This window comes from Dicentrarchus labrax, unplaced genomic scaffold (genome assembly GCF_905237075.1).
Source record: "Dicentrarchus labrax unplaced genomic scaffold, dlabrax2021, whole genome shotgun sequence".
Lineage (NCBI taxonomy): Eukaryota > Metazoa > Chordata > Actinopteri > Moronidae > Dicentrarchus > Dicentrarchus labrax.
The window spans coordinates 17,399,504-17,413,160 of NW_026136702.1; the positions used below are offsets into that span (position 1 = coordinate 17,399,504).

The 13,657-nt window shown below is 39.7% G+C and overlaps 1 long non-coding RNA gene across 7 annotated transcripts in view; it reads left to right on the forward strand.

The window, feature by feature from the left end:
- LOC127377604 (uncharacterized) overlaps nucleotides 1–13,657 on the forward strand; it is a 77,025-nt gene that overhangs the window by 10,491 nt on the left and 52,877 nt on the right. For 2 of the 7 annotated variants that reach the window (XR_007887721.1, XR_007887717.1), the window contains one exon: nucleotides 8,981–9,031. This is a non-coding gene — a long non-coding RNA (uncharacterized LOC127377604). Of the gene's footprint in view, nucleotides 1–1,463; nucleotides 1,546–8,468; nucleotides 9,032–13,657 lie in introns of those variants that run through there. The other 5 variants (XR_007887716.1, XR_007887719.1, XR_007887718.1 and 2 more) reach the window with 5 other exon arrangements.

Genomic DNA, 13,657 nt, shown 5'->3' on the forward strand with positions numbered 1-13,657 from the left:
CAGGAAATTGCTAAGATTATAATATAATTTAATAAATGTAACCACAAAACGTTTTAGGAGATATTTGAAGGCTCTATTTTATTCAGAACATCTCACTGACTTCTAAAAAGTAGATAAATAAATAAATACTGGGCTGTTGTCAGAAGAGGGCAGTGTTTTCCACATCATCCCCAGCGTCTGTGCGCTGGAATTAAGGTTCCTAGTGTTTGTGCCCTCCAGCACCATCAGTAGATTCTTTCAACCTCTGTCATTTCCAGAGGGTGAATGTTTGAAACCCCGTCCCCTGAGGAATGGGTGGTATTGATTGATTTGCGGGTGTCAGCTGGCGATATTGATTGGCATACTTACAGATAACAATGAAGGAGGACAGTGAGAAGCAGTCAGGTTTTGTTTCACACAGTAGATCAGCTTACTGATGGCAGAGACAGCTGTAGCAATGCATTAGTTTAATTGTGTGTGTGTGTGTGGGGGGGGTGCATGCATCCGTTTTTAGTGAATATTGATTGAGCAGCAGTTGAAGCTTTCCAATGTTGGTAGGACAGAGGGGCAGCTGCACCTATTCAGGGCCCTACTAATTAAAGATGAATATTCCTTAAAGGAGTATTTCACTGAAAATCAACAGTATCACACACTCACTGGCTCCTTCCTGGAGGTCATTCCAACACAGGGAAAACAGAACCAAGAGCATACAGCCATGTCAGACACAACTTTAAGCTAAATGCTAATGTCAGCATGCTAACATCCTCACACAGTGACAATGCAACATAACAAGTATAATGTTTATCATGTTCAGCATGCTTACATTTGCTAATTAGCACTATCACGTACAGCAGAGTCTGATGAGAATTTCAGTGGTTTATTATTTGGTCATAAACCAAACCTTGATAATGTTAGTAGATGGGGATCACCCTGAAGGGACCATGAATGTCTGAACCAAGTTTCAGGACACATCATCCAACAATTGTCAACATATTTCACTAAAAGCCACAAATGTCAAACGTGGGGGGGTTTAATACTTAATCCTGGGAGACCTTGCAGAGATTTGGGGACATACAGTACTTGGGCGCTAGAGGCAACAACAAAATCAGCTATTATATCTTTAAATATAACATTTCACATTTTTCAGATTTCGTTCCTTTTGTTCTTAAATGTACTCTGGCTCAGGATGACAATCATTTTCCTCCCAATGTTGTGCAGACACAGTAAATTGGTTCAATTTCCAATTTCTATACTATTTCACCTCATTGGTGATGCTTTTTTTTGCTTTTATCATGTGTGAGATAGTTGCTGTTGATTCTTCATCTTAGTTCTTCTTGAAAGTTAATATTTCAAAGTAAGTGTAAGACTCCCATTAAAAAAAGACTATGTTTATTTAATGGACCAGTGTGTAGGATTTGACTGCATGTAGTGGTGACATTGCAGAGGTCTACCAACTGAATATAGCTCCCCTTCCAACCATGTAGGAGAAACTACAGTGGCACAGTGCAACATGGCGGGGCTCCATGGAAGAAGACCTGTTCTCCCTGTACATAAAAACAGCTGAAGGTAACGAAAACACAATGATTCTTGTTTTCAGGTGATTATACACTAATGGCCCTTCTAATAAACAGTTACATACTGGACCTTTTTAAGATGCAGACTCAATTTCCATTTAATTTCCCACACAAAACACAGGCATAAGAGTCTGTTTAGTTTGACTTTTGGTTTGACTGGGTTGTGATCAACAGACACTGCCTAATTGGAAGTTTTCTTTCGGAAAACAAAATGTGAAAGTCAGACACGGAGTGACCTGGAAACTTCAATTTCCACTTTCTGATTGGAAACAAACAAAAGCCAGACGCCTCTGCCGGTCTTGTCTGGCTTGCTGTGCTCATTAATATAAATTAATGACATGTAGGAAAGTAGGACTGTGAACAGGGTACAGGCTCATAGTCTCTATAGAGCTCTGATGAAACTTGGCAAAAGCACTTTAGGAACTGAATCACCCTGGAAATATCCCTTATGGTCATTGTAAGATCACTTTATCACAGACTAACTCCTGAAGTGATTCAAGAATTACAAACTCATCATATTTTGTTTATTTATACCAGGGCTGCATTTTCATTGTTAATTAATTTGCAGATTATCTTCTTGATTAATCGATTAATCATTTGGTTAATTTAAAACAAGTAAATGTATTGGTGTGAGACCTTGGAAACTTGAAGACTGAGACACTACTGGACCCTAGGTGGAGACAAACAGATCCCACCTGCAGAGCAGCCCTGGTTGTCTCACTCTGGCATTAATCATAGTGAAAACACATACACATTTTCTCTTTTTCTGTCCCATACACTAAGCCCAGGGGACCACACACACAAATCTGGGAATACACCAAAATACCTCGCACACTGCCATCCATAGAGCCACCCTGAAGACATTGTCAGATATACAAAATTTCCCACACCGACACAGGATAACCCACTATTTCTGAGGGAAAAGTGTCTCACTCATCTCCCTCCGCCCCATCTGTCCATCTGTCTCAGTGGGCTAATCAGAAACACAATAGCGTCTCAGTGTACCACCTGGAAACTAATAGTGTTTAGACTCAAGGGGAGGTGAGTCAGATCCTCTGCTCCCACTGAGTCATGACCTAGACCCAGACTGGACTCTCCCAGAGTGGATAGAGCAGGAGGAGGCAACTGTCGTGGGGAGAATGTGGGAGGAAAGACGACAGAGGTGAGGCAGGGAATTCATTTTGCAGGGGCAGAGAAAATAGAATAAACACTACAATGTAATGTAAGCCTGAGGCAGTGCTAAGGTTTTGGTGAGACTGTCTTGACGGTCCTTTTGGAGGTTGTAGCTGGTTTCTGTTGCTCTGTAATTATCATTACGTCATTGTTGATGAGTGACCACTATTCGTCTTTGATAATGCGGTTTTCATACAGTATATTTGGTGTCTCCATATCTTGGAGAGTTTCACTTTTTACATTCATATTTTTACAACTGATGCAGAACAGCCAGTCAGTCGGTCTTTGTGTTGCTCTGTTTGCCTTATTTTGCTTTGTAAACTCGCTTATGAAAATGATTTTAGATTTCTACAAAAGCTGACATATTGCCCATTCAACTTCATATGACTCACTTGTGTAGGTGCCTTTGTCACAGTAATTTACAGTAGTTGATGCTTGCACTGTGGTTGTATCAGTAATGAATGCCGTAGCATTATTTACTGTGGTGCAGCACAGGGTTCTCAGAATTACACTTGACGACGACTGGGTGACTCAGCAGTGACAAACGTTAGGTACCCATGCAAGAAGTAATGTGCCCTACATGTAGGGAAGTAAACGGGTCAGTATGCTTCATCCAAAGTGCAAGTGAGATTTTAAAACAGCACTGAGATCCTACCCCTACCCCGACACACCTTTTCGACGGCAGGATTTGGGCCCGACAATTTATGTAGCTGTCCGAAACTGACAATCCAACAATCACACCCACTTCACACAATGTTTGACAAAGTGTGAAGGTGAGAATGTATACTGGACTTGAACTGCTCTCTCAAGCTCTGTTGTTTTTTATTCTTCACACAACACTTCAGACATGGTCGGACAACATGCATACGAGTTTGTTTCAGGCATATTCTTTAGCCTTAAAAGGTTGTTAAGGTGGATGGGAGAGTCTGCCATTAATGCGGAAGACTTGAGTTTGTGTTTTTTATTAACTATATCCCTCCTTCCCTAACCTTAACCAGGTGTTGTCTAAACCTAACCATACCTTAGCCACAGTTCATTTGTCAAGCCGGACAAATTTCTGTTTACTGCAGAACTGCTGTACTGTGTTGGTGGATGTTTCTGGTTCGGTCCCATTGTGAAAATGAGTCCTCATGTCCTCATGTTTCCATGGTAAAACATCAGCAGACAAATTGTTCCACTTCATGTCAAAACAGCAACAGCAGCAACCAGAGGACAGAGGTGGAAGTGTTGTTTTGAAGAAATGGAAAAAAGTAAGGGAGAAAAGGGCTGATGGAAATGTTCTGCTGAAATAAAGTGTCTCTTTCTTCTGCAATATTATGACTTTAAAGGGGACCTATTATGTTAATTTCCAGCTCTTCTCACCCCTGTTTCTTTAGTTTTGTAGACATTATGTAGCCTATTTTACAACATAAGACAGGTTCGGGTTTTCCGTTTTGTCCAGAAACCCTCTGAACATTGTTAAATCTCATCAAATATACATCACAGGAGGGGGAAAGGGGCTGCTAAAGGAAGTGACACAGCCCACTCTTCCATTGGCAATTACCCTGGAGTGAGGTCAGAGGTTAGCCTCCCTTGCACATGCTGAGTCACTGGGACGGCAGAGTGAGGACGTGGAAGAAATTGCTGGTTACTCAACACAGACACATGGGAGTGCTTAAATGAGTCAATACTAATGTAAAGACTGTTTCAGCTTTCATTCTTCAGTGGCAGCACCTGAGTGCAATGCTGCTGAGTGTGAGATTATTATATGCCATCTTGGATTTTACGTGGGTTGAACTGTTCGCTAGTCGAATCAGAACTTAGCAACCGTAACTAGGCAAGGCCTACTGTTACGCAGTAAGTACAGTAATCTGCATCTAAAGCGTTCAGAGGTTTTGGTCATTTTTAAATCGCCTTTCCAAAACTAAAAACACAAGCAAAAATGTAAGGACGGTCAGAAAAATCAGTATTTGCTGGCTAAAAATGAGATGCCTACTTTATGACGTTCAGGACAAGTGAATACTGGCTTACATTTGTTAGATGCCATATTAACCTGTATTTGCTGGATATAAGTAAGTGGATAAGTGAGTGAGCAATGTTTTGCTAATGTAACTCAGCAACCATAAAAATGGGAAATTGCTGTTTCAAAGACAAATTTTCTCATAAGAGGCATTCTGTGGTACTGGTTTCAGCCACTGCAGGCTCACCCAACCACTGTCCAGGGGCAGATAAAATGTCCTGAACATCCAGAAATAATACAACAGCAGTCATACAGGCACAAGGCAGGGTCTCTGCAGACACAGATGCCGACGGAGTGACCAGCCATAAGTAATAACTTTGTAGGAAAAGTAATTATATGGTATTTTAAGGAGGAAAATCCTGCTCAGTGCCTTGAAAGACTCAATGTTTTTATATAAAGAACAGTTAAATTCTTCTCCTTTCATTACTTAAAATGTTCACGTGAGCCAGACATGTTTTTATGTGTTTAGCAGCTGTTTTAGTTATAAGAAACCAGGGCTAGTCTAGTATATCGTCGTCTTCAACTGAAGAATTTGTTTATTAATGGCTAAAAATGTGCAAAATACAATTCTATTGCATGCTTTTCAGATTATTTTTCAGTAACTGACGTCATTTAGGGTCCTCTACCATATAGCTGTTCATGGGGGTATAAACACAGCCATGTTTACTATAAACTATAGTTTAAGCGAAACCAGGAGTTAAAAGACAACACCTTTACATAGTTAAAGCCAAATAAATACATCTAAATTAGAGTAGTACAATGTTATATATTTTGTTTAATATTATATAGGCATGGGCACATAACTTTGTGAGGGTTGAAGGTTTGATTCCTACATGGATACTAAAGATAGACCCATGTGGCATTCATTGTGATATCATGTATAATGGGTTCTCCTTGACTCATCTATAGACTCAATCTCCCACAATCCTCCCACAGTGATGAGCCAGCATTTCTCAAAGTCTTACTTTCTCTTTCTCCTCTTTGTTACATTGAATCTGTAACACTGCAAGTCAGGAATGAAAATAATATAAGACATTTTCATTTCATTTTTATTACCCCCCTGGTGGTTTTATAACGGTCAAAAAGGGTCAGTGGTTTTCCCAGTGTCTATGTTTGGCTATTTTTCTTAAGTGACTTTCAATAACTAAGTACCATGTACTGAATATATTTAGCAATGCTAGCGGCGTGGCTCTGTGGATGGCAATTTTGGCATTTCCTCCAGTCAGTTGACCTTGTAGGTCTAGACTAAAATCTCTCAGTTGAGCAGTTAAGCTTAATTGTTATGAAATCTTGTACAAACATTCATGGTCCTTAGAGAATTAATCCTACTGACTATGGTGATCCCCTGACTTAGCATCTAGCTCCACCTTTATCTGTACAATACTTTGCTTTATGACCAAACACCTTTTAAAACGAGCGACATTCAGCCACAGCAGTACTTTGTGTTTTTACTAATTAGTAAATGTTAGCATGAGAACTTTAGCATTGTCATTGTCATTATGTTAGCATATTGAAGTTAGCATTTAGCTCTTGAATACACCCTAAAAAACATAACCTATCATAGCATTAACACTAAAATAGAATGGTTGTTGATTCTTCGTCTTGTTCATGTGTGAGTCATTTGATTGAGCTGCAGAATTTACATGAGGGCCTTACTACACACTGTATCATTTACAGTGATAAGGCAGGGTGGCTTTCAGCTGGATGGTCTTTTACCAGAAATGGGCACATACAGTCTGCAGTGCTGCAGTAATGCTGCATAACTGTCATATCCTGTTCATAAGCAATTTATAGTATATGTTATTAACCAGGCAGAAGTACAGTGGCATCCGGTGCAATAATCTATTCCCCATTTGTGTCACTGCCAGTATGACTACAGATAATATGCATAGGCTATACATTGCATCATGTCCAAGTTTGTACTTGCCTGTGTGTCTATTGTTAAACAAGAGTTTTTGTGCGTGTGTGTTGTGAAAAGCGTGGGAACTGCAGGGGAGGATGTGTGAATTTACAAAGTTTCCTCCGGAGAGGAGACTGCACTGGATGGGGCAGGAATTAGTTTGTGTCACAATACCCCAACAGGCAGGCCGGTTCATACTGTGAATATACAGAGTAGTGGTAAAATCCAGGATTCATACTTGTTGGTATTACGGGTGATTTTGTGTTTGTTGCCTCTCTGCAGAGCTAAAAAACTTTATCAGACTCTATCAGAGTGAGTGGCTCTAAGGTTACATTTGACTGTACAAGGGCCTTGACTATCACAGGAGACAGACAACATCATGACACGTTCTCGGGATGATACAGTAATGTTGTTTTCACATTATCTATCTCATTACTGCTGTGTCAAAATAAATTTAATAACATTGGTCAGGGTGAGGGGGACAGATGTTTTAAAGTGCTCTGATTTACAAATTACTAGACAAAAAAATGAAATAAAATTAAACAGTTTCCAGACATATTCATGATACATAGGTCACCACATCTGAAGCGTGTGGCCCACAGATGTTTAAACCTACACTTTCACCATCAGAATAACTTCCAGTTTTGATTTCACGTCTCTACTGACCTAGCTTTACTTTTGCCGTGCCATGTTGTTCAGACTGCTGCTGTACTGTGGCTCCACTCACAAAAGGAACAGTTATTTAAAATTTGCGCTTACAGGATTTCAACACAAGCAATTTAGAGGCAAAGTATGTCCATCTCAAATATAGAAACAACCTCTTAAATCATAGAACTTTTCCTCAAAGCTCAGATGGGTGCTCTTAAAGGGATAGTTAAACATTTTGGGAAATATGCTTGTTTTTCTTGTTTTTCTTGGCAAAGAACAGCTGGGTTAAGTGTGCAGCATCCCGATGTTATGTTGTTACAAAGGCCCAAACTAAAACTGAAACTGTGCTAATCTACCAACGTGCACTAGCCAGAGATGCTGCTCCGAAGACAATTGTGTATTTGTCAAGAAATAATTCCAGCACATACAGTAATTCCCCCTAAGAACACCACTAGTCGTTTTTACATTTGTGTTTATGCACAGATAGTCAGATTAGCTGCTTCTCACATTTATGCTAAGCTAGTGTAGGAGAGTACAGCATAATAATAAATGCTAAAATGTTGTGAGTAGCAGTCTTGCTAGTAGAGAAGATTATAAAGTCAGTCATGACTCAGTTATACAGCAGTATCTCTGTAACGTTAGGTAACATTAGCCTACTGAATTGAGCAGAGTGTGTTTCTATTGGTTACGAGGCCAATGCTTAATTTGCTCAATGTGTTATTTCAAAGTGACAAAAAAGCTCATGTATAGCCTGATTTCTCCTGATGTTCTAGTATGGATGTAAAGCAGAGTGATCAGTGACCCTTCCCTGAATGGACAAAAGTTGAGAAACCATGCCTCTGGGAATTCTGGGAAAAGGGAAAAGCTGCTTTATTTTTGAATTTAGCAGCAGATTACACTGTTTCTCATGACACACAGTGAGGTCAGTTCACGGGTCGACTTCTCAGGCTTTCTCTAGAGGAACACACACACACACACACACACACACACACACACACACACACACACACACACACACACACACACACACACACACACAAAATATACAGACATACAGTCATCCCATATGTGTGGAAAGGGGAAAATAGCAGAGCAGTTTGAAAGAGGAGGAAATACTGCTGCTTAAGTGGGAGATTCTTGTGTGTGTGTGTGTGTGTGTGTGTGCTTGCTTCAGAAAGTTGGCCACTCATTAGTAGAGAGAGCTTTTAGAGGAAGTGGTGGTTACCTATGACTCAGCCAAACCATGCATTTCATTCTTTCTCTCTCCAGTCTCTCTCTGCACTCTCCTCTCTCTGTCATCTGCTTTTATTTCTACATTCTATTCATTCCTCTTTTCTGTTCTCACTCTTCATTTTCTGTCTTGTCTCTCTCTGAATCTCTGAATCTCTGTCTCCCCTCTTCTTTTCTCTCTTCTCCTGATTCCTCCTGACCTTTGGGAGGTATCTCTCTCTCTGTGTGTGTGTGTGTGTGTGTGTGTGTGTGTGTGTGTGTGTGTGTGTGTGTGTGTGTGTGTGTGTGTCTTTGTGTGTGTGTCTTTGTGTGTGTGTGTGTGTGTCTTTGTGTGTGTGTGTGTGTGTGTGTGTGTGTGTGTGTGTGTGTGTGTGTCTTTGTGAGAAGGAGTGTGTGGGATGATAACTGGCTTCCTTCAGAGTGATTAAAACATTCCTTCTCTTTTCTTCTTCCTCTCTCTTTCTCTGCCCTTCTTAGTTGTTAGTGAAGACTTTCTGATGAAGAGGAGGATGAAGACTGGTGAAACTGGTGAGTAAAAGCAAGCTGGACAAAGTTTTTCTTTTTTAAAACTGGCTGGTATTGATCAAGTTAAGAAGGAATGCAGATCCAGGAAACTCTTCTTTCAGATTTGAATGTATGGGCTGCTCTGTCATTAGATCACTATTTCTGCTTTAATGGTTCAGTAAAACAAAATATACAGATTTTAGGTTGTGTTGCAAGACTTAAGAAAACAGAGGGCTGAAGAGCAGCAGCCATTCAAGAGCTAGACGGAAAATATTACAAACGTTTTCCAAACTTTGATGGATTTGACTTTTTGTGGCGCTGAGTGGTTAAATGTTGTTTCTTTAGATCATTTTTATTTCTCTTAAGACTTAAAATGCAGTTTATGAATCCCCTTTTTTGTAAATAGATCATAGTTCATGATTTTCCTTGATCAATAAATAACACTGCATACAAAAGCGGTTTCCAGTGATGCAGCGATGGTTTAAAAAAAGAAGTGTAATATAAAATCTCACAGTGGATAATCAGCGATAGCGAATAGCACCGTGAGGACAGTTGTGTTCAGTTTGTTGGCAGTTTGCGGTGAAAATCGGCTATATTTGGTACTTGGCACGTAGCCCGTTTCTTCAAATTTAGTCATGTAGTCATGGTGTGACGCACTGACCGCACCTGTGAAGGGCTAAAGTGAAAGTGGCTGTGTTATAATATCCTGGTGATATTACAGCAGCTGTCTTAGGATGGAAAGTGATCAGAGCTCCAACTCAGGAGCTCTATAATCACCTTGATCCATCTGTGTACAGGAATGAGTCTTTTACTGACGTTTGTGAGAGTTTCACAAGCTCTACTGACGCACATTATCAAGATTATACGAGCAGTATGGTATATCAGTGTACACATGAGAGATCGAAAACACATGTACTGTACTCCAGATTCAACATTTTGTCTTTGTTGAGTGGGCTAGCTGTAAGTGACGACACTGGCAACGCTGACAACAACGGTGTTGTTCTGTAATAATGTGTTGGTAATGCCGCCATATATAGAAATAATTATTTTTTTGTAAATTATCTCTTGGAAGATACATTATTTGTTTTCCTCAATGGCAAATAGCTTTGTAGATTCTGTAATTCTTGCAGTGTCAAAACATAGACACCACATATCAGGTGTATCTATTTATCTAGCCAGCCTCAGTGTATCTGACAATCAGCTCTGCTTCACATTGGCCCACTCTGGCTGCCATATTTAGTGTGCAATTGTTGCAAACATCTAATTGTGTGCTATCTGAACATGTCACTCTGCTGTGTTTGCGGGCAACACTCATGATAAAGATCTATGTGGTAATCTGTTTGACTTTGTTTTTCTGATTCTTAGCTAGCTAGTACTGTCATGAAACCATCACTTCCTAAGTGTATTAGGGGAATTCAGTTAGCAATGCGCCATTTGTTTTAATGTAAAAGTTATAAAAAATGTTTTCTGATTATTTTTATTACCTTTAAATGTAACTTTTAATTCTGACAACAGAGAAGAACAGTAGAAGCAGAAAGAGTTGCAACTCACAACAATAGCTGCTTTGCTAACTTAGCCTACTGACTGCTTAGCAAGCTAAACATTAGTGTTAAAGTTTGTTCAGACAGAACAATGTTTGCCTTGAATTATTCGTTCAAATTTCACAGCTGGACCGTGTGCAGTCTGTATTTATTCGCTGCTAGCTGTAAGCTAGCTAGTGCTCAGCACTTGACTGTTGTCAGAAGTCACCAGGAAATCCAGTTCTCTGTATTTGCCTCCAGTCTCTTATATCTCTGTACATATACGAAATAGATTCATAAAGCCCTGGGATTCACATGAAAAATAGCTCAAATTTAATGTAACTTTGCACCGCCCCAGGTGAAATTGTGTCTACTTAGCATCTTTCCATTGACGTATGCAAAGGTATTCCATGTATAAAAAACATCAATCTCATACAAAGGGAAGATGAACCAGATTTAGCTAATAGTTAAAGGATAGATCTGCACCACCATTTGAGTCAACATTAATATATTTAGAATCTTATTATTATTATTATTATTGGGTCACTTGACCAAAAGTCTTTGAACAGAAAGTAAGTAGTTGAGGCCTGAATAAACCCCAAACAGACATGAACAGCAGTGCACAGTGGATACTTTATACAACACTGAATTGTCTTTATACATAGATGCGTTCAAGACAGGGCTGTCCTGACACATGTCCAGAACCTTGGGGACATGCAGATGACAAATTGTCGATCAGATCCCTGTGGCTACGCTGATGTGGAAAGTATAATTTGGGCTCCCAGCTGCACAGCTGAAAAAGTAACAGACGTGTCATTCTTGTCTGCACCATTTCTTCAGCATAGATAGCACAGAATTGGTCATTCAGTCGGGAATAAAAAACAAGGTCAGAGACTAAGGAGGGTCAGTGGTTGCGGTCAGCCTATTGATGCCTTACATATGCGTCCTTTTTAAGGCTTACATTTGAGGAAAACATTACAGACCATTCCCTTTTTTAATTCCAACCCCTGCATTAATTTCTGTGCAAAAACAATTGACATAATTTGATGTCTCAGTGGTGGTTCCAGCCTGTTTTGTATACAAATGTGTGCGGGTTTGTTAAGAACTGGACTTTTGAGAGCTGTCAGTCCTCAAACTCTGAACCCATTTGAAGTATTAATTTAGTTACACCTGTCAATCTCATTTGACTTGTTTTCTATCAGATACCTTGTGTATTGGACTGTCATGATACATTTTAACCTTGACTCTCATAAATGCGAGTCTTAATCAGTATCATCAAACTGTGGCCTCGAGGGTTGGTCAGAAGAGTTGGTCAGCATAATACTCTGTTTTATTATCTGTAATATCTCTTTCACTCTCTTTTTCACTCTCTGCTGTTTTTCTTACCCCTTTCATTCTATACACTCTTCTTAATGATCTATAATTGGTATCAGTTTCCGTATATTGTCAGAAGAAGCTTCACAAACACACACACACACTCACACACACACACACACACTCACACCAACCTATGCCAGCCCTGTTCCGTCAAGGCTCCCCCCGTTTACGGTAAATGTGTGTTTTTTATCATCTGTGGGCCTGGATTAAGTGATGCAGTTAGTTTTGGTATCATGTCCGTAGCCATGCATCTCCACCACTGAGAGAGACCGAGAGCAGTGCAGCGTGGGTAGGTGTGGGAGGGCTGTGACAGAGATGACTCAGCGCTCTGTTGCCGGGTAGAGAACACTAAACACTCCCACCCCCATACATTTAAAAAATACAGTATCTGATAGCTGTCATTCATACTCTGCCTTGGGTAAACGCTTATTTAAACTGTACATTGATAATATTTGCGCTATTCGTGGGGTTGGGTTGGGTTAACCTTGGGTTAAGCCCCTAACCTAACCCAACTATTCTAGCCCTGTCTCCCAGAAATTGTTTATATAACTAAATTGCAACTACAAATACATTTTGACAGAAATGTAATGATGACCAGATTACAATTTTTACCAACATAATGAGGAAATGTTGTGAAATTACATGTCTGACAAGCTGTTAATGCGGACCGTGTCAGTAAAATGTTCATTGACTACGTACTTCTTTTGTTTTCCACCAAAATATCTTATATCTCAATACAATGTCTACTCGTAGTGACAACTGCATTATTGATCCTGTTTAAGGTTAGGGAAACATTGTTGCCTGGTTCAATCCAGAAAAGGTCGGCACTGACTGGAGACACGTGTTTAACATTTAACAAAAACCACAATCTTTCCCTAACGCTTAACAAGTGCTCTTGTTGCCTAAACCTAACCACAAACAGGAGTCTGGCGGTACATTCATTACCTTTGCCAAGGAGGTTAGGATTTCAGTTTGTTTGTTTGTTTGCCTGTCAGCAGTAGAAAAATGACTAGCCCGATTTTCAAGAGGAGGAAGGTAGCAGCATGGGCCAAGGAAGAAGCCATTACATTGTGGAGCAGATTCAAATCTATTTTTGATGGATACACAAATAATTTTTCCTTTGATTAACATTGCGATTATAGGTCAATTGTAACGTGTTATTTCATTCACTCAAAAAATGTTACCTCTGAACATAATCCAGCCGGAGGTTACGTTGGACAGCACAGCCTAACTGGGATAACCATTTGGTTATATATAAACATAATTTTAATAGACAGGGTAGCTTCCCTCTGAGCACTCCTTTAGAGATAGTTTAAATTTGAGCTGATTAAAGGACCAGTGTGTAGGATTTAGTGGTTTGTCCCTTCTGGGCTACTGTAGAAAGATGGCGGTTCAACATGGTGAACTCCATGGAAGACGACCTGCTCTCTCTGTAGATATAAAAGGCTCATTCTAAGGTAACAAAAATGTAACAATTGTTATTTATTATATTATACTAATGAAAACATACCTATGAATATTATCTTCCATTGCTGCCAGTAGATCCTCGTAAATGTTACACACTGGATCTAGCTTGTGAAGTTTACTGTAAAACCTGGTTCATTTTATATTCAACAGTTCTCCCCTACAAGCGTTATGTTATCCACAAACACCTGACAAATTTGCAAAGCCTCCTCTTTGAATGTTGTGAACCCTGAGTTTATGGTACTTTTAAAACCTTAAATTACAGTATCTTCACAACTGCTGCAGTTGG